Here is a 27,368-nt window from a genome sequence, read left to right on the forward strand (position 1 = left end):
ACAACGCTAAATAGCCAACTTCCTGTTTGGCTGGCGTAAAACTTAGAGCACGAAAGTTGTTTGGCCCGATGAGATCTATATGTGTACCGAGTTTCATATTATTACATGCAAGCGTGTTTGATTTATGGACACGTGTTTGGATCCCGTTCCAGGGGGCGCTGTCGAGCCCCCCTGCCACGCCCGGGTACCAGCTTCAGTCCGGCCCTGATGGCCGCGGGTTCTGACGTGTGTGCAAAATTTCAAGAGTTTTCGAGCATGTTAAGAGCCCCAAAAGTGCCCGAAAGGTTGACAAAATAATAATAATAATAAATATATATATATATATATATATATATATATATATATATATATATATAAATATAGCTGCGAGCAGCGATTATGGGCCCAAGCCGGTGGCACCGCAACCCCGGTGCCTTTAGTTACCTAAAGGCACCGGGGTGGCGGTACCGCCGGCTTGGGCCCTCCATCGCTGCTCGCAGCTATATTTATATATATATATATATATATATATATATATATATATATACATATATACATACACACATACATATATATATATATATATATATATATATATATATATATATATATATATATTATTGTTCAAAAGTTTGGGGTCAGTAAGATTTTTAATGTTTTTAGGAGAAGTCTCTTCTGCTCACCAAGGCTGCATTTATTGATTAAAAATACAAACAAAAACAGTAATATTGTGAAATATTATTCCAATTTAAAACAGCTGTTTTCAATTTTTAAATATTTTACATAGTAATTCATTTCTGTGATCAAAGTTGAGTTTTCAGCATCATTACTCCAGTCTTCAGTGTCACATGATCCTTCAGAAATCATACTAATATGATGATTGATGCTCAAAAAATATTCATTATTATTTTCAATGTTGAAAACAGTTGTGTACAGATTTTTTTTTTCAAAATGCTTTGATGAATGTTAGTTCAAAAGAACAGCATATATTTCAAATATATATATTTTTAACATTATAAATGTCTTTACTGTAACTGTTGATCAGTTTAACTCATCCTTCATAAATAAAAGTACTGATTTATTTTATTTATTTACCCCAAAAATAAAATTTTAATTATTACTAACCCAAAACTTTTGAGCGGTAGTGTTTAACGTTACAAAAGCTTTAGATTTCAGATAAATGCTGTTCTTTTGAACTTTCTATTCATCAAAGACTGTACACAACTGTTTTCGACATTTAAAATAATAATGAATGTTTCTTGAGTATCAATCATCATATTAGAATAATTTCTGAAGGATCATGTGACAGTGACGACTGGAGTAATGATGCTGAAAACTCAGCTTTGATCACAGGAATAAATAACAGTTTAAAATATATTAAAATAGAAAGCAGCTGTTTTAAATTGGAATAATATTTTACAATATTACTGTTTTTGTTTGTATTTTTAATCAAATATATGCAGCCTTGGTGAGCAGAAGAAACTTCTCTGTTATGTGCGCGCCACAGACTGCACGCACGTCCGCTTAGAGTTCCGCCTTTTGCCTTCCGTCAATATTACGTTATTAGAAAAATATTTTTTTAGAGAATCGATTTTTTGACATTTGTGAATCGATTCAGAATCGTCCACGTCTGCATCGCGATGCATCTAAGAATAATTTTTTTCTCCCACCCCTAGATTTCATACAAATAAACAGTTACAATTAAGTCACTTACATTTTAGATGCAATGTTGACTGTTTTTGTTCTGTTTCAGCAGCGAAAATAGTTAAACAAAGATCACGGCAGAACCATCACTTATCACGTGTTTTCTCATAACTGAACGATTCAGCATTTTTAACGAATCGGTTGACTCAAAGATTGAATGATCAATCCATAAACATCTGTCTTAATCATGATCGACTCATTCGAACGAATCGTTTGAACGAATGAATCAATGACTCGCTTATTAAGATGGATGCCTGGCGACACCTAATGGCGGTTTAGTGTTGTTTATTCTTTCCCACATGTGTGTGATTTGTGTGTGCAACATTATCATTATTTTTCTTTCACTATTATATTAGCGATTTAAAAGCACCCACTCGTGTCACACGTCGATTAACCGGTGGGAAAATATCCTCAGACACATACCTAATAAATGTATATTTAAATACAATATTGGCCTACCTGGTAAAAAGTTTTATATACTATTTTGATGTCCTTTTGGACACAAGAGGGCAGTATAGCCCTATGTTTGCTTTTTTGTTGAACCAAATAGCACTAAATAGCCTGTTTTAACTTTTTCATTCTTCTTGAATTGCAAAAACAGAATAAAATGGGTTTAGTTCGATATTTGTATACTTTTATATAGAAATAAATGGTATATAATTACATTTTTAGAAGATTTTTAGTGTTTCCTTTTTGGACATTACTTTAATCCCTCGCCATAGCAAAACCGTTTAAGATATTTATTATCCATTCACAATTTAGCATATTTAATGTAGTTTCATCATGTTGAAAAAGTTTGGTACGAATAAAATAAATAGTTTAAGAGGAGTGGCTAAAAATTCAGAGGCTGATTTAGCAAAAAAATCACATTCAGACCAAAATAGCTGACTTCCTGATGGCCAGAGCTATTGAATGTAAATTAGAAAGTTGTCCGGCTTGATGAGAACAATATACAAACTATTTTTTCTTTACTGTAGTTAAAACTAACCCCCCCACTTTTGTCAAAAGCATGTTGAAAGTGACACACTTCCTGCTGCCAGTTGGTGGCGCTATAACTTTGACTCACAATAGCTACATCCATCTGATCGGCCTCTTACCACGAACACACTGCTGAAGTTTCATCAAGATCAGTTAATGTATGCAGAAGTTATTCCACTTCGTGTTTCTCTTTTCTCGCCATAAATTCGATTCCTCGCCACAGCCAAACCGTTCGAGATATCAAAAATCCGTTCGCTATTTAGCATCCTCAATGTCTTGACTTCATGCTGACTGAGTTTGGAGGTGATTGAATGAATTCTCTAGGAGGAGTACATCACATTCCACAGCAAGCGTTTTCCAAACAACCCATAATAGCCGACTTCCTGTTGGGCTGGCGTGAAACTTGACAGAGGGAAAGTTGTTCGGCCCCATGAAATCTATATGTTTACCGAGTTTCATATTAATTCATGCAAGCGTGTTTGATATATGGACCAAGTTTTCAGACCCTGTTCAAGAGGGCGCTGTTGAGCCCCCCTGCCACGCCCGTTTCTGAAACTTTTCACATGTCTACTGGCTAATAAGTGTTATGTGTCTGTCGAGTTTCATCCAATTTCAAGCATGTTAAGAGTCTCAAACGCATCCGAAAAGAATATTAAAATTTGATGCGTTGCCACGGCAACAGTATCTAAGATATCAATAATCCTTTCACAGGTCTACATCTGCCGTGTGTTTACATTATACACATAAAGTTTGAAGCAAATCGTGTAAAATTAAGAGGGTGACTTCAAAGCATTTTGAAAGTGACACACTTCCTGCTGCCAGTTGGTGGCGCTATAACTTTGACTCACAATAGTCACATCCTTGTGATCGGCCTCTTACAACAAACACACTGCGAAAGTTTCATCAAGATCAGTTAATGTATGCAGAAGTTATAACACACTTCCTGTGTCCCATTAATCGCCATAAATTCGTTTCCTCGCCACAGCCAAACCGTTCGAGATATCAAAAATCCGTCCGCAATTTAGCATCCTCAATGTCTTGACTTCATGCACACCGAGTTTGGTTGTGATTGGACGAATATTCTAGGAGGAGTATTTCAAATTCCAGAGGATGCGTTTTTCAAACAACCCATAATAGTTGACTTCCTGTTGGGCTGGTGTAAAACTTAGAGCACGAAAGTTGTTCGGCCCGATGAGATCTATATGTGTACTGAGTTTTATATTATTATATGCAAGCGTGTTTGATTTATAGACCAAGTTTTCGGACACCATTCCAGGGGGCGCTGTCGAGCCCCCGTGCCACGCCCGGGTACCAGCTTCAGTCCGGCCCTGATGGCCGCAGGTTCTGATGTGTGTGCAAAATTTCAAGAGTTTTTGAGCATGTTAAGGGCCCCAAAAGTGCCCAAAAGGTTGACAAAATAATAATAATAATAATAAAATATAGCTGCGAGCAGCGATTACGGGCCCAAGCCGGTGGCACCGCAACCCCGGTGCCTTTAGTTACCTAAAGGCACCGGGGTGGCGGTACCGCCGGCTTGGGCCCTCCATCGCTGCTCGCAGCTATATTTATATATATATATATATATATATATATATATATATATATATATATATATATACACATATGTGATGCGATCTGGGAAAACCCACCACATGGTGAAATTTTACCTATTACAGGTTTTGATATCATATGGATGCTGGTATCAAGCCCTTTCCAAATCTGTTTTTATTTTTATCATAGCTTGTTGCTAGCAGAAGTTATGTTTATCTGAAGTCGGCCGATCTCTATGATTTTCTGGAACGGAATTTTGAGAAAAACAGGTTTAAATAACTGTCACCGTTGAGACGCGTCCATCTCGCGATTGTTATGAAACTGCGTGACGTTATAGTTTAAACAGGATTGGCGCGAAATGCGCACTATACACATTCACTGTACATGTATGCGGTTTATTTTAAAGGTAAACTATCTTTGTAGTCTTACGAGACGGACAGGTGTATGGGATATACGGCGATTGTTTTTTTTTTTTTTTTTTTTTCCACCTCTGCCGGGCGCTAATGGTCGCATAGAATGCATTAGAGAAAGAGAGTATTTTCAGCTTGACACTATAAATCGCTGTTTTTCTGCACTAAACAAGGGAATTTTGCCAAGATATTTTCAGAGATAAGAGAAAAGATGTTATAGAATAATAATTTAATGGAAAAAAAATTTGACAAAAAAACTGACATTCAAACTATTTTGGAATTTACTGAAAACGGCCCAGCGCGACATCCGACGGGTTTTCCCAGATCGCATCACATATATACACACACATACATATATATGTAAATATATATATATATATATATATATATATATATATATATATATATTATTGTTCAAAAATTTGGGGTCAGTAAGATTTTTAATGTTTTTAGGAGAAGTCTCTTCTGCTCACCAAGGCTGCATTTATTGATTAAAAATACAAACAAAAACAGTAATATTGTGAAATATTATTCCAATTTAAAACAGCTGTTTTCAATTTTTAAATATTTTACATAGTAATTCATTTCTGTGATCAAAGTTGAGTTTTCAGCATCATTACTCCAGTCTTCAGTGTCACATGATCCTTCAGAAATCATACTAATATGATGATTGATGCTCAATAAATATTCATTATTATTTTCAATGTTGAAAACAGTTGTGTACAGATTTTTTTTTTCAAAATGCTTTGATGAATGTTAGTTCAAAAGAACAGCATATATTTCAAATATATATATTTTTAACATTATAAATGTCTTTACTGTAACTGTTGATCAGTTTAACTCATCCTTCATAAATAAAAGTACTGATTTATTTTATTTATTTACCCCAAAAATAAAATTTTAATTATTACTAACCCAAAACTTTTGAGCGGTAGTGTTTAACGTTACAAAAGCTTTAGATTTCAGATAAATGCTGTTCTTTTGAACTTTCTATTCATCAAAGACTGTACACAACTGTTTTCGACATTTAAAATAATAATGAATGTTTCTTGAGTATCAATCATCATGTTAGAATAATTTCTGAAGGATCATGTGACAGTGACGACAGGAGTAATGATGCTGAAAACTCAGCTTTGATCACAGGAATAAATAACAGTTTAAAATATATTAAAATAGAAAGCAGCTGTTTTAAATTGGAATAATATTTTACAATATTACTGTTTTTGTTTGTATTTTTAATCAAATATATGCAGCCTTGGTGAGCAGAAGAAACTTCTCTGTTATGTGCGCGCCACAGACTGCACGCACGTCCGCTTAGAGTTCCGCCTTTTGCCTTCCGTCAATATTACGTTATTAGAAAAATATTTTTTTAGAGAATCGATTTTTTGACATTTGTGAATCGATTCAGAATCGTCCACGTCCGCATCGCGATGCATCTAAGAATAATTTTTTTCTCCCACCCCTAGATTTCATACAAATAAACAGTTACAATTAAGTCACTTACATTTTAGATGCAATGTTGACTGTTTTTGTTCTGTTTCAGCAGCGAAAATAGTTAAACAAAGATCACGGCAGAACCATCACTTATCACGTGTTTTCTCATAACTGAACGATTCAGCATTTTTAACGAATCGGTTGACTCAAAGATTGAATGATCAATCCATAAACATCTGTCTTAATCATGATCGACTCATTCGAACGAATCGTTTGAACGAATGAATCAATGACTCGCTTATTAAGATGGATGCCTGGCGACACCTAATGGCGGTTTAGTGTTGTTTATTCTTTCCCACATGTGTGTGATTTGTGTGTGCAACATTATCATTATTTTTCTTTCACTATTATATTAGCGATTTAAAAGCACCCACTCGTGTCACACGTCGATTAACCGGTGGGAAAATATCCTCAGACACATACCTAATAAATGTATATTTAAATACAATATTGGCCTACCTGGTAAAAAGTTTTATATACTATTTTGATGTCCTTTTGGACACAAGAGGGCAGTATAGCCCTATGTTTGCTTTTTTGTTGAACCAAATAGCACTAAATAGCCTGTTTTAACTTTTTCATTCTTCTTGAATTGCAAAAACAGAATAAAATGGGTTTAGTTCGATATTTGTATACTTTTATATAGAAATAAATGGTATATAATTACATTTTTAGAAGATTTTTAGTGTTTCCTTTTTGGACATTACTTTAATCCCTCGCCATAGCAAAACCGTTTAAGATATTTATTATCCATTCACAATTTAGCATATTTAATGTAGTTTCATCATGTTGAAAAAGTTTGGTACGAATAAAATAAATAGTTTAAGAGGAGTGGCTAAAAATTCAGAGGCTGATTTAGCAAAAAAAATCACATTCAGACCAAAATATCTGACTTCCTGATGGCCAGAGCTATTGAATGTAAATTAGAAAGTTGTCCGGCTTGATGAGAACAATATACAAACTATTTTTTCTTTACTGTAGTTAAAACTAACCCCCCCACTTTTGTCAAAAGCATGTTGAAAGTGACACACTTCCTGCTGCCAGTTGGTGGCGCTATAACTTTGACTCACAATAGCTACATCCATCTGATCGGCCTCTTACCACGAACACACTGCTGAAGTTTCATCAAGATCAGTTAATGTATGCAGAAGTTATTCCACTTCGTGTTTCTCTTTTCTCGCCATAAATTCGATTCCTCGCCACAGCCAAACCGTTCGAGATATCAAAAATCCGTTCGCAATTTAGCATCCTCAATGTCTTGACTTCATGCTGACTGAGTTTGGAGGTGATTGAATGAATTCTCTAGGAGGAGTACATCACATTCCACAGCAAGCGTTTTCCAAACAACCCATAATAGCCGACTTCCTGTTGGGCTGGCGTGAAACTTGACAGAGGGAAAGTTGTTCGGCCCCATGAAATCTATATGTGTACCGAGTTTCATATTAATTCATACAAGCGTGTTTGATATATGGACCAAGTTTTCAGACCCTGTTCAAGAGGGCGCTGTTGAGCCCCCCTGCCACGCCCATTTCTGAAACTTTTCACATGTCTACTGGCTAATAAGTGTTATGTGTCTGTCGAGTTTCATCCAATTTCAAGCATGTTAAGAGTCTCAAACGCATCCGAAAAGAATATTAAAATTTGATGCGTTGCCACGGCAACAGTATCTAAGATATCAATAATCCTTTCACAGGTCTACATCTGCCGTGTGTTTACATTATACACATAAAGTTTGAAGCAAATCGTGTAAAATTAAGAGGGTGACTTCAAAGCATTTTGAAAGTGACACACTTCCTGCTGCCAGTTGGTGGCGCTATAACTTTGACTCAAAGTAGTCACATCCTTGTGATCGGCCTCTTACAACAAACACACTGCGAAAGTTTCATCAAGATCAGTTAATGTATGCAGAAGTTATAACACACTTCCTGTGTCCCATTAATCGCCATAAATTCGTTTCCTCGCCACGGCCAAACCGTTCGAGATATCAAAAATCCGTCCGCAATTTAGCATCCTCAATGTCTTGACTTCATGCACACCGAGTTTGGTTGTGATTGGACGAATATTCTAGGAGGAGTATTTCAAATTCCAGAGGATGCGTTTTTCAAACAACCCATAATAGTTGACTTCCTGTTGGGCTGGTGTAAAACTTAGAGCACGAAAGTTGTTCGGCCCGATGAGATCTATATGTGTACTGAGTTTCATATTATTATATACAAGCGTGTTTGATTTATAGACCAAGTTTTCGGACACCATTCCAGGGGGCGCTGTCGAGCCCCCGTGCCACGCCCGGGTACCAGCTTCAGTCCGGCCCTGATGGCCGCAGGTTCTGATGTGTGTGCAAAATTTCAAGAGTTTTTGAGCATGTTAAGGGCCCCAAAAGTGCCCAAAAGGTTGACAAAATAATAATAATAATAATAATAAATAATCCTACCGGAAACAATAGGGCTCTTCGCCCTTTCAGGGCTTGGGCCCTAATAATCCTACCGGAAACAATAGGGCTCTTCGCCCTTTCAGGGCTTGGGCCCTAATAATAAATAATCCTACCGGAAACAATAGGGCCTTCGCCCTTTCAGGGCTTGGGCCCTAAATAATAATAATAATAATAATAATCCTACCGGAAACAATAGGGCCTTCGCCCTTTCAGGGCTTGGGCCCTAAATAATAATAATCCTAACGAAAACAATAGAGCTTTGCGCCCTTTCAGGGCTTGGGCCCTAATAATCCTAACGAAAACAATAGGGCTCTGCGCCCTTTCAGGGCTTGGGCCCTAATAATCCTACCGGAAACAATAGGGCCTTCGCCCTTTCAGGGCTTGGGCCCTAATAATAAATATAGCTGCGAGCAGCGATTACGGGCCCAAGCCGGTGGCACCGCAACCCCAGTGCCTTTAGTTACTTAAAGGCACCGGGGTGGCGGTGCCGCCGGCTTTGGCCCTTCATCGCTGCTCGCAGCTATATTTATATATATATATATATATATATATATATATATATACACAGTATATATAAAAGACAGAAAATATTACTTTACTTACCTTATTCTGATTTTATGATACACTCAAAATATTCCACAACAAATCCTTTAAATTTAATGTAAAAATAAAAATGAAAGAAAGTAGTGTTGGGCTCTTGTAACCCTCTCATTAGAATCAAAATGTTTCAACATTTGCGATGTATTTGGATGCTAAACTATTCTTTATTATAGGCTTTGTTCTTCACTCGTGTTCCAATATCGACGGAAAAAATCATCCTCTTCACAAGCGCAAAAATGTGCTTGGAAACACCACAGTGGAGCGGTGCTTACTGTGAATGTATGAATTGTACTACTGACTATTTAGAGCAGTGTAATTGTTATATGTTAGGTTGACTATTTTATTATTATATTTTATGAAGGCCATAATGAATAGGCTGCAATGTCAAGATTACAATGCTGGAATGTGTGTGTGTGTGTGTGTGTGTGTGTGTGTGTGTGTGTGTGTGTGTGTGTGTGTGTGTGTGTTCATGTTTTTCTATCCCGGTGGGGACTTCAACCTGAATGCATACAGACTCATGGGGACTCGTGTCACAGTGGGGACCTAAATAGAGGTCCTCATGGGTAAACAAGCTTATAAATCATACAGAATGAGTTTTATTGGAAATGTAAAAATGCAGAAAGTTTTCTGTGATAGGTAGGTTTAGGGGTAGGGTTAGTGTGAGGAGATAGCATATACAGTTTATACAGTATAAAAAAAATTAAGGCTATGGAGAGTCCCCACAAAGATAGTAAACCGTGTGTGTGTGTGTGTGGCGTGGCGTAGGCACGTTACAACAGTGGACACACAAAAACATACTCCGTCATTATACAGGACGACATTCAAACTGCAAAGTGTTAACTTATATTTGTGTACAGTCGCAATAAAACACAACATTGTGCTTTTGTAAAATAATTTCAAGCAATCCACCCCCCGAAAGGCGCTAATTTTAAAATTAAACTAAAATGCTCACGGCTGCACGGGCATTCATAACGGGGCATTCAAGCGCGTCCACGGCGAGGAACGAGCGAGGAATGTTTTTCAGTTAATTCCTACTTCCATAGGAATTCATTTGAAATGCTTGCTCAACCACTATCAAGGTCAGTGCGGACGAACATATTTTACTTTCGTTTTTAAGTTGGCGATTCAAAAGCCCCCAGTGGTGTCACACGTCGATTAACCGGTGGTAAAATATGCTCAAAGTCACATATTACCTAGTATATTTTTATATAGATACAATAGGCCTACCTGATTTTGAACACAAGAGGGCAGTATAGCCCTATGTATAAGGAGGAGTAACTAAAAACTCAGAGTCTGAAATATCCAAAAAATCCACATTCAGACCAAAATATCTGACTTCCAGATGGCCGGAACTAATGAATGTAAATTAGAAAGTTGTCCGGCTTGATGAGTACAATATACAAACTATTTTTTTTTTTACTGTAGTTAAAACTAACCCGCCCACTTTTGTCAAAAGCATGTTGAAAGTGACACACTTCCTGCTGCCAGTTGGTGGCGCTATAACTTTGACTCACAATAGTTACATCCATCTGATCGGCCTCTTACCACGAACACACTGCTGAAGTTTCATCAAGATCAGTTAATGTATGCATAAGTTATTCCACTTCGTGTTTCTCTTTTCTCGCCATAAACTCGTTTCCTCGCCACGGCCAAACCGTTCGAGAAATCCGTCCGCAATTTAGAATCCTCAATGTCTTGACTTCATGCACACCGAGTTTGGTGGGGATTGGATGAATTCTCTAGGAGGAGTACTTCGCATTCCACAGCAAGCGTTTTCCAAACAACCCATAATAGCCGACTTCCTGTTGGGATGGCGTAAAACTTGACCGGGGGAAAGTTGTTCGGCCCGATGAGATCTATATGTGTACCGAGTTTCATATTAATTCATGCAAGCGTGTTTGATCTATGGACCAAGTTTTGGGACACCGTTCAAGGGGGCGCTGTTGAGCCCCCCTGCCACACCCGGGTACCAGCTTCAGCCCATCCCTGATGGCAGGGGGTTCTGACTTGTGTGCAAAGTTTCAAGAGTTTTTGAGCACGTTAAGGACCCCAAAAGCCCCTGAAACCTTGATTAACAATATAAAAGCAATAGTCAAATCCCCCCCTCCCCTCACACACACAGAGACACAGAGAGAGGGAGAGAAAATTCTTCAGAAAATCCACATTCAAACCAAAATATCTCTCTTCCTGTTGGTCAGAGATCGTTAATGGAAATTAGAAAGTTGTCCGTCTTGATGAGAACAATACACATACCAAGTTTTGTTGCTGTTGATAAAACTAACCCCCCCACTTATGACTAAAGGTGGCGCTACTGAGCCCCTCACCACGCCCGTTTCTGAAACTTTGCACAAGTCTACGGGCTAATAAGTGTGATGTGTCTGTCGAGTTTCATCCAATTTCAAATATGTTAAGAGTCTCAAAAGCATCAAATAAGAATATTAAAGTTTGAAGCGTTGCCATGGCAACAGTATTAAAGATATCAAAAATCCTTTCACAGGTCTACATCTGCCGTGTGTTTACATTATACACATAAAGTTTGAAGCAAATTTGGTAAAAATAAGAGGGTGATTTTAAAGCATTTTGAAAGGGACACACTTCCTGCTGCCAGTTGATGGCGCTATAACTTTGACTCACAATAGTCACATCCATGTGATCGGCCTCTTACAACGAACACACTGCTGAAGTTGAATCAAGATCAGTTAATGTATGCAGAAGTTATAACACACTTCCTGTTTCCATTATTCGCCATAAATTCGTGTCCTCGCCACGGCCAAACCGTTCGAGATCTTAAAAATCCGTCCGCAATTTAGCATCCTCAATGCCTTAACTTCATGCTGACCGAGTTTGGAGGCGAATGGATGAATTCTCTAGGAGGAGTACATTAAATTCCACAGCATGCGTTTCCAAATAACCCTAAATAGCCGACTTCCTGTTTGGCTGGCGTAAAACTTAGAGCACGAAAGTTGTTCGGCCCGATGAGATCTATATGTGTACCGAGTTTCATTTTATTACATGCAAGCGTGTTTGATTTATGGACACGTGTTCGGATCCCGTTCCAGGGGGCGCTGTCGAGCCCCCCTGCCACGCCCGGGATACCAGCTTCAGCCCGGCCCTGATGGCCGCGGGTTCTGACCCGTGTGCAAAGTTTCAAGAGTTTTCAAGCACGTTAAGGGCCCCAAAAGTGCCCGAAAGTTTGACAAAATAATAATAATAAATATAGCTGCGAGCAGCGATTACGGGCCCAAGCCGGAGGCACCGCAACCCCGGTGCCTTTAGGTGCCGCCGGCTTCGGCCCTCCATCGATGAAGAGTTCAGATGCAAAAGCCTCTAAGTGCCATCTGAAATTTTCTTCTTGAATGATCATTTTTATCAAGCTCGTATATTTAAGTTCAGTAATTTCACTTAAATGGCAATGCAAATTACCTATTAATTGTCATTTAAGTGAAATTACTGAACTTAAATATACGAGCTTGATAAAAATTATCATTCAAATTTCAGATGGCACTTAGAGGCTTTTGCATCTGAACTCTTCATATATATATATATAAAAGACAGAAAATATTACTTGTCTTACCTTATTCTGATTTTATGATACACTCAAAATATTTCACAACATATCCTTTAAATTTAATGTAAAAATAAAAACGAAAGTAAGCCGTGTTGGTCTCACGTAACCCTCTCATTAGAATCAAAATGTTTCAACATTTGTAATGTATTTGGATGCTAAACTATTCTTTATTATATGCTTTGTACTTCACTCGTGTTCCAATATCGATGGAGAAAATCATCCTCTTCACACGCGCAAAAATGTGCTTGGAAACATCACAGTGGCGCAGTGCTTACTTTGAATGGTACAAATTGTACTACTGACTAACAGAGCAGCGTAATTTGTATATGTCAGGTTGACTATTTTATTATTATATTTTATTAGGGCTATAATGAACAGGCTGCGATGTCAAGATTGCAATTCTGGAAAGTGTGTGTGTGTGACGCGGTTGCGATTGAACAGTGGACACATAAAAACATAAATAAAATGTTTTAGTTCATTCGTGCTTCCATAGGAATACATTGAAAATGCTCGTTCTACTCCGCACCATTATAAATGTCTGTGCGGACGTCTGTATTTTACCTTCGCTTTTAAGTTAGCGATTTAAAAACCTTCAGTGGTGTCACACATCGATTAACCGGTGGCAAAATTGTATCACAGTCAGATCCCTAATATATTTATATATAAATACAATAGGCCTACCTGAAAGAGAATTTTACTTGCCCGACCAGAGTATAGCCTGGTTAGAACGTCAATAACAAAAAAATAACTTGGGAATCACTAAAAAGAGTCATTATTCTAATTGCATTACATTTATTTTAAGTTGCAATCAACAGTTAATAATAAATGTACTGATCAATGTTAACAAGGTTGCACTGCTGAGGCTTGTGCAGCTTCTCCAGGAGAATTGTAAACAAATGAGCGCAGCACACAAAAAAGGAACCCAGTTAACAACATACTGACTATAAAAATTACAAATATGGAGTTTTTATATATTTTATAACATATGATAGAGTTAAGCAACCTCACTTGACGAGTAGGCTACTATTTCCTGAATGCAATCACGATTGAAACTGTGACATTGATTTCATACAACAGGTTAATAAACAGTTACAATTAAGTCACTTACATTTTAGATGCAATATTTACTGTTTTTGTTCTGTTTCAGCAGCAAAAATAGTTAAACAAAGATCACAGCAGAACCATCGAGCATCTCACAGCAACAATTGTTTTCTCATTACTGAATGATTCAGCATTTTGAAACAGATCGGTTGACTCAAAGATTCAATGGTCAATCCATAAACATCTGTCTCAATCATAAATGACTCAGTCATTGGAACGAATCGTTTGAACGAATGAATCAATGACTCGCTCATTAAGATGGTCGCCTGGCGACACCTAATGGCGGTTTAGTGTTATGTTTAGAAGTATCATTCTTTCCAATGTGCACCATTATCAATGTCCGTGCGGACGTCTGTTTTTTACTTTCACTTTTATATTAGCGATTTAAAAGGACCCGCTCGTGTCACACGTCGATTAACCAATGGAAAAATACCCTCACAGTCATATACCTAATAAATTTATATTTAAATACAATAGGCCTACCTAGTAAAACGTTTTATATACTATTTTGATATCCTTTTGGACACAAGAGGGCAGTATAGCCCTATGTTTGCTTTTTGTTGAACCAAATAGCACTAAAGAGCCTGTTTTTAACTTTTTCATACTTCTTGAATTGCAAAAACGGAATAAAATAGGTTTAGTTCTAATATTTGTATAATTTTGTATAAAAATAAAGGGTGTATAATTAAATTTTTAGAAGTTATGAGATGTTTCCTGCTTCCTTTTTGACATTAATTTAATCCCTCGCCATAGCAAAACCGTTTGAGATATTCAATATCAGCTTACAATTTAGCATCATTAATATATTTTTATCATGTTGAAAAAGTTTGGTGGGAATACAATAAATAGTTTAAGAGGAGTGGCTAAAAATTCAGAGGCTGATTTAGCAAAAAATCCATATTCAGACCAAAAAATCTGACTTCCTGATGGCCGGAGCTGATGAATGTAAATTAGAAAGTTGTCCGGCTTCATGAGAACAATATAAAAACTATTTTTTTTCACTGTATTTAAAACTAACCCCCCCACTTTTGTCAAAAGCATGTTGAAAGTGACACACTTCCTGCTGCCAGTTGGTGGCGCTATAACTTTGACTCACAATAGTTACATCCATCTGATCGGCCTCTTACCACGAACACACTGCTGAAGTTTCATCAAGATCAGTTAATGTATGCAGAAGTTATTCCACTTCGTGTTTCTCTTTTCTCACCATAAATTCGATTCCTCGCCACGGCCAAACCGTTCGAGATATCAAAAATCCGTCCGCAATTTAGCATCCTCAAAGTCTTGACTACATGCACACCGAGTTTGAAGGGGACACGGTGAATTTTCTAGGAGGAGTATTTCACATTCCACAGCAAGCGTTTTCCAAACAACCCATAATAGCCGACTTCCTGTTGGGCTGGCGTAAAACTTGACCGGGGTAAAGTTGTTCGGCCCGATGAGATCTATATGTGTACCGAGTTTCATATTAATTCATGCGAACGTATTTGATATATGGATCAATTTTTAGAACCCCGTTCAAGGGGGCGCTGTTGAGCCCCCCTGCCACGCCCGGGTACCAGCTTCAGCCCGGCCCTGATGGCCGTGGGTTCTGACCTGTGTGCAAAGTTTCAAGAGTTTTTGAGCACGTTAAGGACCCCAAAAGCCCCTGAAACCTTGATTAACAATATAAAAGCAATAGTCAAATCCCCCCCTCCCCTCACACACACACAGACACAGAGAGAGGGAGAGAAAATTCTACAGAAAATCCACATTCAAACCAAAATATCTCTCTTCCTGTTGGTTCTGAGATGGTTCATGTAAATTAGAAAGTTGTCCGTCTTGATGAGAACAATACACATACCAAGTTTTGTGATTCTAGGAAAAACTAAGCCCCCATTTTTGACTAAAGGTGGCGCTACTGAGCCATTCCACCACGCCCGTTTCTGAAACTTTGCACATGTCTACTGGCTAATAAATGTGATGTGTCTGTTGAGTTTCATGCAATTTCAAGTATGTTAAGAGTCTCAAAAGCATCAAAAAATAATATTAAAGTTTGATGTGTTTCCACGGCAACAGTATCCAAGATATCAATAATCCTTTCACAGGTTTACATCTGCCGTGTGTCTACATTGTACACATAAAGTTTGAAGCAAATCGGGTAAAAATAAGACACTGATTTCAAAGCATTTTGAAAGTGATGTACTTCCTGCTGCCTGTTGGTGGCGCTATAACTTTGACTCACAATAGTCACATCCATGTGATCGGCCTCTTACAACGAACACACTGCTGAAGTTTCATCAAGATCAGTTAATGTATGCAGAAGTTATAACACACTTCCTGTTTCATTTTTTCGCCATAAATTCGTTTCCTCGCCACGGCCAAACCGTTCGAGATATCAAAAATCCGTCCGCAATTTAGCATCCTCAATGTCTTGACTTCATGCACACCGAGTTTGGAGGCGAATCGATGAATTCCCTAGGAGGAGTACATTAAATTCCACAGCATGCGTTTCCAAACAACGCTAAATAGCCAACTTCCTGTTTGGCTGGCGTAAAACTTAGAGCACGAAAGTTGTTTGGCCCGATGAGATCTATATGTGTACCGAGTTTCATATTATTACATGCAAGCGTGTTTGATTTATGGACACGTGTTTGGATCCCGTTCCAGGGGGCGCTGTCGAGCCCCCCTGCCACGCCCGGGTACCAGCTTCAGTCCGGCCCTGATGGCCGCGGGTTCTGACGTGTGTGCAAAATTTCAAGAGTTTTCGAGCATGTTAAGAGCCCCAAAAGTGCCCGAAAGGTTGACAAAATAATAATAATATATATATATATATATATATATATATATATATATATATATATATATATATATATAAATATAGCTGCGAGCAGCGATTATGGGCCCAAGCCGGTGGCACCGCAACCCCGGTGCCTTTAGTTACCTAAAGGGACCGGGGTGGCGGTACCGCCGGCTTGGGCCCTCCATCGCTGCTCGCAGCTATATTTATATATATATATATATATATATATATATATATATATATATATATATATATATATATATATATATACATACATACATACACACATACATATATATATATATATATATATATATATATATATATATATATATATATATATATATATATATATATATATATATATATATATATTATTGTTCAAAAGTTTGGGGTCAGTAAGATTTTTAATGTTTTTAGGAGAAGTCTCTTCTGCTCACCAAGGCTGCATTTATTGATTAAAAATACAAACAAAAACAGTAATATTGTGAAATATTATTCCAATTTAAAACAGCTGTTTTCAATTTTTAAATATTTTACATAGTAATTCATTTCTGTGATCAAAGTTGAGTTTTCAGCATCATTACTCCAGTCTTCAGTGTCACATGATCCTTCAGAAATCATACTAATATGATGATTGATGCTCAATAAATATTCATTATTATTTTCAATGTTGAAAACAGTTGTGTACAGATTTTTTTTTTCAAAATGCTTTGATGAATGTAAAGTTCAAAAGAACAGCATATATTTCAAATATATATATTTTTAACATTATAAATGTCTTTACTGTAACTGTTGATCAGTTTAACTCATCCTTCATAAATAAAAGTACTGATTTATTTTATTTATTTCCCCAAAAAATAAAATTTTAATTATTACTAACCCAAAACTTTTGAGCGGTAGTGTTTAACGTTACAAAAGCTTTAGATTTCAGATAAATGCTGTTCTTTTGAACTTTCTATTCATCAAAGACTGTACACAACTGTTTTCGACATTTAAAATAATAATGAATGTTTCTTGAGTATCAATCATCATATTAGAATAATTTCTGAAGGATCATGTGACAGTGACGACTGGAGTAATGATGCTGAAAACTCAGCTTTGATCACAGGAATAAATAACAGTTTAAAATATATTAAAATAGAAAGCAGCTGTTTTAAATTGGAATAATATTTTACAATATTACTGTTTTTGTTTGTATTTTTAATCAAATAAATGCAGCCTTGGTGAGCAGAAGAAACTTCTCTGTTATGTGCGCGCCACAGACTGCACGCACGTCCGCTTAGAGTTCCGCCTTTTGCCTTCCGTCAATATTACGTTATTAGAAAAATATTTTTTTAGAGAATCGATTTTTTGACATTTGTGAATCGATTCAGAATCGTCCACGTCCGCATCGCGATGCATCTAAGAATACATTTTTTCTCCCACCACTAGATTTCATACAACAGGTTAATAAACAGTTACAATTAAGTCACTTACATTTTAGATGCAATGTTGACTGTTTTTGTTCTGTTTCAGCAGCGAAAATAGTTAAACAAAGATCACGGCAGAACCATATATTAGCGATATAAAAGCACCCACTCGTGTCACACGTCGATTAAACGGTGGGAAAATATCCTCAGACACATACCTAATACATGTATATTTAAATATACATGTATTAGGTATGTGTCTGAGGATATTTTTTTTACTAGTTTTAAATACTATTTTGATGTCCTTTTGGACACAAGAGGGCAGTATAGCCCTATGTTTGCTTTTTTTGTTGAACCAAAATAGCACTAAATAGCCTGTTTTAACTTTTTCATTCTTCTTGAATTGCAAAAACAGAATAAAATGGGTTTAGTTGTGATATTTGTATACTTTTATATAGAAATAAATGGTATATAATTACATTTTTAGAAGATTTTTAGTGTTTCCTTTTTGGACATTATTTAATCCCTCGCCATAGCAAAACCGTTTGAGATATTTATTATCCATTCACAATTTAGCATATTTAATGTAGTTTCATCATTTTGAAAAAGTTTGGTACGAATAAAATAAATAGTTTAAGAGGAGTGGCTAAAAATTCAGAGGCTGATTTTGCAAAAAAATTCACATTCAGACCAAAATATCTGACTTCCTGATGGCCAGAGCTATTGAATGTAAATTAGAAAGTTGTCCGGCTTGATGAGAACAATATACAAACTATTTTTGCTTTACTGTAGTTAAAACTAACCCCCCCACTTTTGTCAAAAGCATGTTGAAAGTGACACACTTCCTGCTGCCAGTTGGTGGCGCTATAACTTTGACTCACAATAGCTACATCCATCTGATCGGCCTCTTACCACGAACACACTGCTGAAGTTTCATCAAGATCAGTTAATGTATGCAGAAGTTATTCCACTTCCGTGTTTTTCTTTTCTCGCCATAAATTCGATTCCTCGCCACAGCCAAACCGTTCGAGATATCAAAAATCTGTCCGCAATTTAGCATCCTCAAAGTCTTGACTACATGCACACCGAGTTTGAAGGGGACACGTGAATTTTCTAGGAGGAGTATTTCACATTCCACAGCAAGCGTTTTCCAAACAACCCATAATAGCCGACTTCCTGTTGGGCTGGTGTAAAACTTGACTGGGGTAAAGTTGTTCGGCCCGATGAGATCTATATGTGTACCGAGTTTCATATTAATTCATGCGAGCGTGTTTGATATATGGATCAAGTTTTAGAACCCCGTTCAAGGGGGTGCTGTTGAGCCCCCCTACATCGCCCGGGTACCAGCTTCAGCCCGGCCCTGATGGCCGTGGGTTCTGACCTGTGTGCAAAGTTTCAAGAGTTTTTGAGCACGTTAAGGACCCCAAAAGCCCCTGAAACCTTGATTAACAATATAAAAGCAATAGTCAAATCCCCCCCTCCCCTCACACACACACAGACACAGAGAGAGGGAGAGAAAATTCTTCAGAAAATCCACATTCAAACCAAAATATCTCTCTTCCTGTTGGTCGGAGATGGTTCATGTAAATTAGAAAGTTGTCCGTCTTGATGAGAACAATACACATACCAAGTTTTGTTGCTGTTGATAAAACTAACCCCCCCACTTATGACTAAAGGTGGCGCTACTGAGCCCCTCACCACGCCCGTTTCTGAAACTTTGCACATGTCTACCGGATAATAAATGTGATGTGTCTGTCGAGTTTCATGCAATTTCAAGTATGTTAAGAGTCTCAAAAGCATAAAAAAAGAATATTAAAGTTTGATGCGTTGCCACGGCAACAGTATCTAAGATATCAATAATCCTTTCACAGGTTTACATCTGCCGTGTGTCTACATTGTACACATAAAGTTTGAAGCAAATCTGGTAAAAATAAGACAGTGATTTCAAAGCATTTTAATAGTGATGTACTTCCTGCGGCCTGTTGGTGGCGCTATAACTTTGACTCACAATAGTCACATCCTTGTGATCGGCGTCTTACAACGAACACACTGCTGAAGTTTCATCAAGATCAGTTAATGTATGCAGAAGTTATAACACACTTCCTGTTTCATTTTTTTGCCATGAATTCATTTCCTCGCCACGGCCAAACCGTTCGAGATATCAAAAATCCGTCCGCAATTTAGCATCCTCAATGTCTTGACTTCATGCACACCGAGTTTGGAGGCGAATCGATGAATTCCCTAGGAGGAGTACATTAAATTCCACAGCATGCGTTTCAAAACAACCCTAAATAGCCGACTTCCTGTTGGGCTGGCGTAAAACTTAGAGCACGAAAGTTGTTCGGCCCGATGAGTTCTATATGTGTACCGAGTTTCATATTATTACATGCAAGCGTGTCTGATTTATGGACAAGTGTTCGGATCCCGTTCCAGGGGGCGCTGTCGAGCCCCCCTGCCACGCCCGGGTACCAGCTTCAGTCCGGCCCTGATGGCCGCGGGTTCTGACCTGTGTGCAAAATTTCAAGAGTTTTCGAGCATGTTAAGGGCCCCAAAAGTGGCCGAAAGGTTGACAAAATAATAATAATAATAATAATAAATATAGCTGCGAGCAGCGATTACGGGCCCAAGCCGGTGGCACCGCAACCCCGGTGCCTTTACCGCCGGCTTTGGCCCTTCATCGCTGCTCGCAGCTATATTTATAAATCGGACAAACCGTCTAGGACGAGTTCGAAAAAGTAGGTTTTTAGAAAAATTCAAAATGGCGGCCATATTTTAATGACAGAAAATGACGTCATAGGGTGCAATCGAATCGTCATGAGCTCAGGAATCAGAGGAAAAAAGAATTTTGTTGATTGGCCTTACGCTTCAAAAGTTATTAGCATAATAAAAGTGAAACTTTGGACAGGTGGTGGTGCTAGAGGGAGTGACTTAGAAACACCAAAATTGGTGTATTTAATGTTGGGACTGTCCTCTATCAGAATGTCAAACCAAAACAACTTTCCCGCAATCGGTTCTATGGGCTGCCATAGACTCCCAGAGCGGAATAATAATAATAATAAATATAGCTGCAAGCAGCCATTACCGGGGCCAAGCAGAATAAGACGACAAGACATGCCAACATGTCTGAAAGTGTCAGACTAACTGCAACAATGAGCAATTAAAGACATTTAAAGAGGATTTTAGGCAAAATGCCTGAAAAATCATAGAAACAATAATTAAAAATATGATTTGATGGATTATCACTTTCGACCAATAGGTGGCGCAGTTACAAAACTGATGTGATGTGGTCAGAGTGAAGTTACAATGACACATAAAAAGTTTGGTGTCAATATGTCAAGGCATTGCAGAGATAAAGCCTTAATTAGTGCTATTAGCATCATGCCTCAACTTTGCTGCTGCGCTATACGAAAACGGTTTCGTCTATCGACACGAAATCCATAACTTTTAGTCAGCACGGTCTGGAGATGATACGATTCGATTTTGGTGAAAATCGGACAAACGGTCTAGGAGGAGTTCGAAAAAGTAGGTTTTGAATGAAAATCAAGATGGCGGCCAAGAAGTTTGACCAAATAAGGAAAATTTGGTATCTATGTTCTCGGCTTGACCCAAGGAATCTATTAAGACCAGTGGCATTTACATAGGCCGATGTATTCAAAAGTTATTAGCAGTTTTGGAAATGTTGTTATAACTTTTGACCACTAGGTGGCGCTGTCTCTAAATATTTTGGGTACCTTCAGGGGATGGTGCTGATGGCACATTCTGAGTTTCGTAATATTACACCAATGCATTTGTTAAGTATAGCATTTTATTTCACAAAACTGCATTGAAGTCAATGGGAATTTCATGTTTTGTTCTATTATAGCGCCACCAAGAGGCTCAGTCCCACCATTTTTTTATGTGTCCTCAGAGTGAGCCCATACATATATGTGTCGATTTTGGTTCAAAAATCTCAATTTGCTTCGGAGTTATAGACATTTATATGAAAAAAACACGTAAAAAATGACTGACACATGACTTTGATTGGAATTTACTACCCCTAAACATCAATATTTTCGCATTTGGGCATTGGCATGAAGTTATGGACCTATGTTTCCAAACTTCTGACGGTGGTTTCGTCTCGATCGGACTAGCGGTTTCGAAGATATAGGCAAATGTTTTTTAAGCGCTAAATCACAACGCTACACAAACCGTAAGGCGAAACCTAGCATGTTTGGTATCGTAGGACTCGGCAACGATTCAGGAGTCTAATGAGATGAGTTTCGTGAAAATAAGTCGATCACACCCAAAGTTATAAGCATTTGGAAAAAAAAATTCACCACTAGGTGGCGCTGTTTCGAAACTTCTCAGGCTCCTTCAGGGCATCGTGCTGATGACCCATGCCAAGTTTCGTAACAATCCGTTCATGCGTTGTTAAAATACAGCATTTTAGCACAAAAATCAAAATGGCCGACAGCCAAAATGGCCGATATGGTAAAATTTGACATCAGTCGACTTAGCATGTTGCCCTGAATCTAACGAGACCAATTGTATGATTTTTGGACAAATTGTTCAAAAGTTATAAGCAAAAATATCAATTTTTCATATCTCCGGACCAGTAGGGGGCGCTGCGCCGAAACGCAGCATGTAGCCTCAGGTCATGCTTGTGATGACAAGTACCAAGTTTGGTCTGAATCTGATAAAGCGTTGCGGAGATACAGCCCTACGACTGTTCTTGCAAGCGCTACGTAAAATTTCTTTGAGCGTTTATCGAAAACGGTTTGACGAATCAATTTGAATTCCATAACTTTTTGTCAGCACTGCCTGAAGATGATCTGGTTCAATTTTCGTGAAAATCGGACAAACCGTCTAGGACGAGTTCAAAAAAGTAGCTTTTTCAAAAAAATAAAAATGGCGGCCATATTTTTATGACGGAAAAATACGTCATAGGGTTCAATCGAATCAGCATGAGCTCAGGAATCAGAGGAAAAAATAATTTCGCTGATTGGCCTTACGGTTCAAAGGTTATTAGCAAAATAAAAGTGAAATTTTGGACAGGTGGTGGCGCTAGAGGGAATGACTTAGACACACCAAAATTGGTGTATTTAATGATGGGACTGTCCTCTATCAGAATGTCAAACCATTACAACTTTCCCGCAATCGGTTCTATGGGCTGCCATAGACACCCAGTCGGAAGAAGGAAGAATAATAAATATAGCTGCAAGCAGCCATTACCGGGGCCAAGCAGAATAAGACGACAAGACATGCCAACATGTCTGAAAGTGTCAGACCAACTGCAGCAATGAGCAGTTAAAGACATTTAAAGAGGATTTTAGGCAAAATGGCTGAAAAATCATATAAAAAGTAATTCAAAATATGATTTAATGGATTATCACTTTCGACCAATAGGTGGCGCAGTTACAAAAGTGATGTGATGTGGTCAGAGTGAAGTGACAATGACACATACAAAGTTTGGTGTCAATATGTCAAGGCATTGCAGAGATAAAGCCTGAATAGTGCTTTTAGCATCATGCCTCAAATTTGCTGCTACGCTATACGAAAACGGTTTTGTCTATTGACACGAAATTCATAACTTTTATTCAGCATAGTCTGGAGATGATACGATTCGATTTTGGTGAAAATTGGACAAACGGTCTAGGAGGAGTTCGAAAAAGTAGGTTTTGACTGAAAATCAAGATGGTGGACAGGAAGTTTGGCCAAATAAGGAAAACTTGGTATCTATGTTCTCGGCTTGACCGAAGGAATCTATTAAGACCAGTGGCATTTCAAAAGCTAGATTTATTCAAAATTTATTAGCCTTTTTGGAAATTTTGTCATAACATTTGATCACTAGGTGGCGCTGTCTCGAAATATTTTGGGTACCTCCAGGGGATGGTGCTGATGGCACATTCTGAGTTTCGTAATATTACACCAATGCATTTGTTTACTATAGCATTTTAATTCACGAAACTGTATTGAAGTCAATGGGAATTTCATGTTTTGTTCTGTTATATCGCAACCAAGAGGCTCAGTCCCACCATTTTTTTTATGTGTCCTCAGAGTGAGCCCATGCATATTTGTGTCAATTTTGGTGAAAATATCTCAATTCGCTTTGGAGTTATAGACATTTATATGAAAAAACACATAAAAAATGACTGACACATGACTTTGATTGGATTTTACTACCCCTTACTATAAATATTTTCGGATTTGGGTATTAACAAATAGTTAACAAGCTATGATTCCAAACTTCTGACGGTGGTTTCGTCTTGATCGGACTATCGGTTTCGAAGATATAGCCAAATGTTTTTTAAGCGCTAAATCACAACGCTACACAAACCGTAAGGCAAAACCTAGCATGTTTGGTATCGTGGGACTCGGCAACGATTCAGGACTGTAATGAGATGAGTCTCGTGAAAATAAGTCGACCACACCCAAAGTTATAAGCATTTGGGAAAAAAAATTCACCACTAGGTGGCGCTGTTTCAAAAGTTCTCAGGTTCCTTCAGGACATCGTGATGATGACCAATACCAAGTTTCGTAACAATGCGTTCATGCGTTCATAAAATACAGCATTTTAGCACAAAATTCAAAATGGCTGACAGTCAAAATGGCCGATATGGTCAAATTGGATATCAGTCGAATCGGCATGTTGCCCTGAATCTAACGAGACCAATTTTATGATTTTTGGACAAACTGTTCAAAACCTATAAGCAAAAATAGCCATTTTCCATATCTCCGGACCAGTAGGTGGCGCTGCGCCGAAACGCAGCATGTAGCCTCAGGTCATACCTGTGATGACATGTACCAAGTTTGGTCTGAATACGATAAACCGTTGCGGAGATAGAGCCCTACGACTGTTTTTGCAGGCGCTACGTAAAATTAGTTCGAGCGTTTTTCGAAAACGGTTTAACGAATCAATTTGAATTCCATAACTTTTTGTCAGCACTGCCTGAAGATGATCTGGTTCAATTTTCGTGCGAATCGGACAAACCGTCTAGGACGAGTTCGAAAAAGTAGGTTTTACGAAAAATTAAAAATGGCGGCCATATTGTTATGACGGAAAATGAAGTCATAGGGTGCAATCGAATCGGCATGAGCTCAGGAATCAGAGGAAAAAAGAATTTTGTTGATTGACCTCACGGTTCAAAAGTTATTAGCAAAATAAAAGTGAAACTTTGGACAGGTGGTGGCGCTAGAGGGAATGACTTAGAAACAACAAAATTGGTGTATTTAATGTTGGGAGAGTCCTCTATCAGAATGTCAATCCAAAACAACTTTCCCGCAATCGGTTCTATGGGCTGCCATAGACACCCAGTCGGAAGAAACGGAAGAATAATAATAATAAGAACGGGAACAGATACAATAGGTGCCTACGCACCTTCGGTGCTTGGCCCCTAAATATAGCTGCAAGCAGCAATTACCGGGGCGAAGCAGAATAAGACGACAAGACATTTCGACATGTTTGAAAGTGTCAGACCAACTGCAACAATGAGCAATTAAAGACATTTAAAGAGGATTTTAGGCAAAATGGCTGAAAAATCATAGAAACAATAATTAAAAATATGATGTAATGGATTATCACTTTCGACCAATAGGTGGTGCAGTTACAAAACTGATGTGATGTGGTCAGAGTGAAGTGACAATGACACATGCAAAGTTTGGTGTCAATATGTCAAGGCATTGCAGACATAAAGCCTGAATAATGCTTTTAGCATCATGCCTCAAATTTGCTGCTGCGCTATACGAAAACGGTTTCGTCAATCGACACGAAATCCATAACTTTCAGTCGGCACGGTCTGGAGATGATATGATTCGATTTTGGTGAAAATCGGACAAACGGTGTAGGAGGAGTTCGAAAAAGTAGGTTTTGAATGAAAATAGCATTTTATTTCACAAAACTGTATTGAAGTCAATGGGAATTTTATGTTTTGTTCTATTATAGCGCCACCGAGAGGCTCAGTCTCACAATTTTTTTTACGTGTCCTCAGAGTGAGCCCATACATATGTGTGTCAGTTTTGGTGAAAAATTCTCAATTTGCTTCAGAGTTATAGGCATTTATATGAAAAAACACGTAAAAAATGACTGACACATGACTTTGTTTGGAATTTACTACCCCTAAACATCAATATTTTCGCATTTGGGCATTGGTGTATAGCTATCGACCTATGTTTCCAAACTTCTGACGGTGGTTTCGTCTCGATCGGACTAGCGGTTTCGAAGATATAGCCAAATGTTTTTTAAGCGCTAAATCACAACGCTACACAAACCGTAAGGCAAAACCTAGCATGTTTGGTATCGTAGGACTCGGCAAGGTTTCAGGAGTCTAATTAGATGAGTCTCGTGAAAATAAGTTGACCACACCCAAAGTTATAAGCATTTGAAAAAAAAAATTCACCACTAGGTGGCGCTGTTTCGAAACTTCTCACGCTCCTTCAGGACAACGTGCTGATGACCCATACCAAGTTTCGTAACAATTCGTTCATGCGTTCTTAAAATACAGTATTTTAGCACAAAATTCAAAATGGCCGACAGTCAAAAGGGCCGATATGGTAAAACTGGATATCATACGAATCGGCATATTGCCCTGAATCTAACGATACCAATTTTATGATTTTTGGACAAACTGTTCAGAAGTTATAAGCAAAAATAGCCATTTTTCATATCTCCGGACCAGTAGGTGGCGCTGCGCCGAAACGCAGCATGTAGCCTCAAGTCATGCTTGTGAGTACATGTACCAAGTTTGGTCTGAATACGATAAACCTTTGCGGAGATACAGCCTTACGACTGTTTTTGCTAGCGCTACGTAAAATGTATTTGTGCGTTTATCGAAAACGGTTTGACGAATCAATTTGAATTCCATAACTTTTGGTCAACACTGCCTGAAGATGATCTGGTTCAATTTTCGTGCAAATCGGACAAACCGTCTAGGACGAGTTCGAAAAAGTAGCTTTTTCAGAAAATTAAAAATGGCGGCCATATTTATATGACGGAAAATGACGTCATAGGGTGCAATCGAATCGGCATGAGCTCAGAAATAAGAGAAAAAAAGAATTTTGTTGATTGGCCTTACGGTTCAAAAGTTATTAGCAAAATAAAAGTGAAACTTTGGACAGGTGGTGGCGCTAGAGGGAATGACTTAGAAACACAAAAATTGGTGTATTTAATGTTGGGACTGTCCTCTATCAGAATGTCAAACCAAAACAACTTTCCCGCAATCGGTTCTATGGGCTGCCATAGACTCCAAGAGCGGAAGAAGAAGAAGAAGAAGAAGAAGAAGAAGAAGAACGCGAACGGATACAATAGGTGCCTCCGCACCTTCGGTGCTTGGCCCCTAAATATAGCTGCAAGCAGCAATTACCGGGGCCAAGCAGAATAAGACGA

This window comes from Scardinius erythrophthalmus (assembly GCF_964197995.2).
Source record: "Scardinius erythrophthalmus genome assembly, chromosome: 11".
In the NCBI taxonomy this organism is placed as follows: Eukaryota; Metazoa; Chordata; class Actinopteri; order Cypriniformes; family Leuciscidae; genus Scardinius; species Scardinius erythrophthalmus.